The sequence below is a fragment of the Teleopsis dalmanni genome, chromosome X (genome assembly GCF_002237135.1).
Source record: "Teleopsis dalmanni isolate 2A chromosome X, ASM223713v2, whole genome shotgun sequence".
In the NCBI taxonomy this organism is placed as follows: domain Eukaryota; kingdom Metazoa; phylum Arthropoda; class Insecta; order Diptera; family Diopsidae; genus Teleopsis; species Teleopsis dalmanni.
In genome coordinates this window covers 96,682,218-96,687,714 of record NC_051848.1, presented here as the reverse complement: position 1 = coordinate 96,687,714, position 5,497 = coordinate 96,682,218, and positions in this window count along the sequence as shown.

The following is a 5,497-nucleotide window of genomic DNA, read 5'->3' as shown; positions in this document are numbered from 1 at the left end:
AGTGTTTGGTAGCTGGGGCTGTAACATAGGTAGGTACCTAGGTTTTTGAGTTGTAGTTGAGAGAGATGAATTGCAGAGTGAAATAAGTATCACAGTAGACAAGTGATTCCGGGACATAAAGCTCTTAGTTCTTAAGACAGAACTGGCAGCAAACAAGTTATATCAATACATATACTAAATCCGGTATGGCAATACTAATTTAATTTTGATCTAACTGATCATTAGATTTTTGCTGTGTAAAGTTTTGCTCAGCAAAGTTCTAATTTCACTCTTTATGAGTTCGAATTCACTATGATTTGCAGCTTATGAAATATCTAGAAAAATTTATTTATATTTATTTAAAAAAAAATTATATTACAAAAGAAATTTTATAAAAATATAAGTAAAACACGATTGATTATACCTTCGAGGACTATGAGTAAATTGTTGTCGGTAAGTGTTATTTATATATTTACATATATATATTTATTATTTATATAATAAGAATAGAAATAGAAAAGCAAAGACATAGAAAGTACAAACAATTAGTGAGTTTAATCAGTCGATTAGTAATAAAATGTCTACGGTACAGCAAAAAGTAAATGATTACATCCGCCGTGTGAGCAGCGCCTTATCGCGATTTCTGATTTCTAGAATTACTATTTCTATTCATCAAGACCTTCCAACTGATTCCCGAACCATATATCAAGGAAATCGCTGAAATTTGAAAGCGATCCTGACACAGGTATTTACAAATATTGCTTTCCCAGAACTTTATCATTTACTTTTTGTGTTTACTTCTAAAATAATTAATACTTTATATAAATACATAAGCCACACATGCACACAGACATACAAGTACGAGCACATTGAGACACACAGTATCAAACATAGATCGATCGGCAGTATTTAAATAATTTCAAAGCAAAAAGTCTGTACTTTGCCGGCATTCACTCTTCAGCGTTTGTTTTACCTTAAAGGTGTTGCCAGTGTTCGCATGGTCACGATGTCGACTGCCAATGCTTGTCTGCTGACGTATTAGTGTAGCTACCATCTCAAACTCTTCACAGTCAACGTCCCCATCTCCATTCAGGTCAAACATTTGAAAAGCAATTTCAAAATGGCGACGAGAGGCTGAAAAGATGACAAAATTAAAACAGATTAAAACAGAAATAAAAAATATTAAGTAATTAAAAGAATTTCGAAAGATCAATCCAACCAATAGATCTGCATAATAGAAGTCAACAAAAAATATCACAAACATTTCAGCAGAACTCACGTTGTTTTTGTTGTAGTCCGCGGTGATGTGTGAAATAGATAACATGAAAAGAATCACCTGACGAATACATGGGTTAGGATGTGTACGGGTAATGATTGTAGGAGAGCAGAGGGAATTATTAGGGACTGGGATGGATTAAGAATTTATATCAACCACGATCAAGATGAAGAAATCTAGCCGCTTCTATGAGACGGATCTAAAGGTCGATTGCACTAAGGTGTGTGTGCGCGTTGAAGCAGAAGAACAGATGGTCAATGATTAATAATTACAATAATGCATCTTAAATAAACAAAAATTTTTTTATAAAACAGAGTTGACCTTTAATATGATTGGAGAACTTATACATTAGAAACCCTACAACTCACATTAAGGAAACCTTTCGGATTCTCGAGAGCGAATGTAAAGATTGTATACATTCGTTACTGATAACCGAGTAGTATTTATAACTTCTGTCCGAGCTCCACGGTTAGTAAGCATATTGACATATCGATTTTCTTAAAAACAGGGGAACTATTTGAAACACTAAGATGAGCTTGCTAGGAGAGGGTAATATTTCTTTGTTCAAAAGAAAGAAGCCAAAAATCAAAGACTATACTGACACAACATGCTGATACTGACACCCCTAACAGCCTATATATTCTATAACCTAAGGCTTATTTGAATCTAATGAAGAACATCTTAAGAACTATTAAGAGGTTAAACTATCACTTAAATAAACTGAGAATTGACTCTAATTGGATCTGCTGATATTGTGAAAAGAAAAAGAAAACGCAAACTAAACTATGAGGCACCGAACACTGATATAAAAAACGCCAAAACAATTAGTGAATACATGTACATCTAATAATAATTCAAGATTCGGTAATATCATACACATACTATAATTAATTGAATAAGTAGAATTTAGAGAATCATCTGTTTAAGCTCGTATAGAGGTTACAATAGATGTTAAAGTCACTTAATAATACACTCGACTAAGCTGAGAAATGAAAACATTTTAAATAATTGACTCGCCATCGTAGGTTTATAGATCCTTGTCAAAATCTTATAAAGTGTTTTATTGTATTGACTTTTGTTTGTTACTACTTGAGGACACGATATGATAATTGGAAAACTTGTCATTCCACTAGTTTTATATTTTCAAATATTTTTTTTTTAGTAAAGTAGAAATGGAAATGTATTTTTGATTGATTAGTTAATATTATTAGATCCTCACAAAATTGAGCTTTAGCCGTTTTCGTGAAATTTAAATTCTAGAATTTATTGATGTTATAGTCAACTCTGCTATTGAAACTTGTACTCATATACTTAGTGGTTATCTGACTTTGGTTTCCGTCAGGAAGAGAGTAGTTGGTCGAGAGGAGAGTACTGGACTGCGACTGCCTAACCCAACCATTTGATATCAGGAAATCATGAATGGGATACATATTGACTTTCATGCGAAGTGCAGTGTCTTATTTTGGTTCAGGTCAGTTACTAGCAGAATAACAAACACAACAACAAAATGTTATCTGACTTTGGTTTGCGTCAGGAAGAGAGTAGTTGGTCGAGAGGAGAGTACTGGACTGCGACTGCCTAACCCAACCATTTGATATCAGGAAATCATGAATGGGATACATATTGACTTTCATGCGAAGTGCAGTGTCTTATTTTGGTTCAGGTCAGTTACTAGCAGAATAACAAACACAACAACAAAATGTTATTATTTATTCATTGAATTTTTGACTGATCACACAGCTGTTTCGAATATTGCCAAATATTCATCATAAGTGGACTTGGATTATTTCTTATATTAAATTTTTCGTAAATAATTTCTTGAGACTTGAAGTACCAAGGGTTGAGCTCGTACCCTACCAAATTTGAAGCTCAGAGTCAGTGTTAATTAACCAACTGACCCAAAGTCTTACTTGACTTGCATGTTCGAGCTTGGAGTTTTGTTAATTTGCTGTGAAAGTTCATCAACAAATTTACTTGCTGTGTTATATTAGAGCGAAATCATAAACCAGCTGTAGAATAATTAATATTGACTTTTCCATTTGATATTACGTCTAATAACTCCAATAAAGAAGTTATTAAATTGAATATTTGCTTTTGGTGAAGGGAATCCAGAGTTAAGTAAATTATTTGAATCTCACTACTGATAAATGTGTCATCCACATAAAGTAATACACTCTGACATCAGGAGCAAACTTTGCGTTGCATAGTTGAGAGAACAGACTTACTGGGGGAAGGTTAGAGGAATAGAAGAGGATACGTCACACATTGAGTTTCAATCGGTGTTTCATTTCTGTTTGGCAGTAAAACGCCTGCGTGAAAATTTTTTCTCCATATTAAATAAGGAAAAGTACGCGTCAGGATATCGAACACAACCACATAGACTTCCACAATCACTGTTGCTGTTGCTTCTGCTTGTGCTTGTGCTGAATTGCTCTGGCGGCGGGTAAAAGTTTTGGAATCTTAGTGAAGATTCGCAGTTGTTAGCATCGCCTATTGGCGTAAAGGCAATCGCGGGAGTGAAAACGATTCTGAAGCATTAACAGGCGGCAAAGTGAGTTTCAAAAAAAAAAAAAAAAAAAAAAAAAAAAAAAAAAAAAAAAAAAAAAAAACAAGAAAATAAATAAATAAATGGAAATACAAATCATGAAACTTAGAAATGAAATTAAAAATCTTTAAACTTAATTAAAAACAAAGAAATTATTTACATATAAAGGAAAGGCAACAGGGTGATTCTTAATTATTCTTAATTATTGGCGCTCTGATGAATGTGTCCATAGGCGATGATGTGTAAATTTTGATTTACATTTTCTTAAAAGACAAATAAAAAATCTGAAATAAATTATTAAAATCCTTTGTGAATAGGGTTTTTAGTTGCATTGCCTCGAATTGTGTTTGCAGTTCTTCAGCAAATTTCTGAAAACTAATTTTCGAATGTCAAGTATTTCATTGCAAAACTCATCAAAGTTTTCATATGAAATCCATCTATCCATCCCACTTCGTTCGATTTATTTAACTTTGATTTGCGAATGATATGCGCACAACTTCACGCGAGTGCAGGTGAGCGTGTGTGTGCGTCGAGTACAAGACTCGGGATATTCAACAAGGTGTTTTGCTTGCCACCCCGTTTTTCGGCTACCTACGTCATCAAATGGTGCCGCTGTTTGCCATTTGGAAGAGTGTAGAGTGCAAAACTGTATGTGGGGGAGTTGAAGAATAAACCACTTGAATTCGACAAAAGCAATGACCTATTTGAAAAGGAATGCTTTCATGTATGAATATCTGTTTATGATTTCGGACAAAGGAGATGGGGATGAGGATGGGGAATTTAATATAATTCATTACCAAAATAGACACACGTACTTACTGCAAACATACATATATCCTGGCACTTGCTAATGGTACTTCACATAGAAAACTACTTCAGAAGCCTAAGTTTTATGCGTGTTTTCACGCGAACTCCCACGATAGTTTCTGTAAAAGAAATGTGTGGGAAACGGAAAGTTCGGAGCAAAAAGTTCATTAGAAGTAAATGTACTTCGCGCCTACTTGTTTACTCAATACAAGACTGACAAAACATTAACTGACATATTAATAAACCATATACGAGTATAAAAGAAATTTCATTTCAACGACTCTTTTTTTTAAAATTAATTTTTTTTTTGGTACGCTTTTTAGTGTTGAAGAGGAGAAGTTAAAATCGTCAGTAAAAAAAAAACTAGAGGGAGAATGTTTCTAAGTTAAGAACTAAAGAAACTATAATTTTGATAGTGCTGAAAACATATACGCACAACAGTGAACGCTGTTCAATCCTCCTCCTTTAGTCCAGCGGGACTAAAGGTGTGGCGTTAAGCACGACAATGCTCATACGCCTTCGATATGGTAGACGTCTGCAGAATTCACTGAAGGTTGTTGCATGTGTGCTCCTTGCGGCATTCTACATAACGTTTTTGTTTCGGGAATCCATAAATGCTTATGAACAGAACAAGGAAAAAACGATATTGGAGAGCAATGTGATTGCGAATGGAAAGCGCCGAGAAGTAAGTTTAATAATGCAATAAAACATTTTCAATATTGACATTCATTGCGAAAGAGGAAGGTATTATATGTACGATAGTCTCAGTCAAAACAGTAGAATTAAATTTATTTTCACAAAACTTACGAAGAATTTTACTTACAATCAAAAAATACTGTCATAAAAAGAAAGAAATTATTTTGTTCCATAAACTTAATAGAAAACTATTC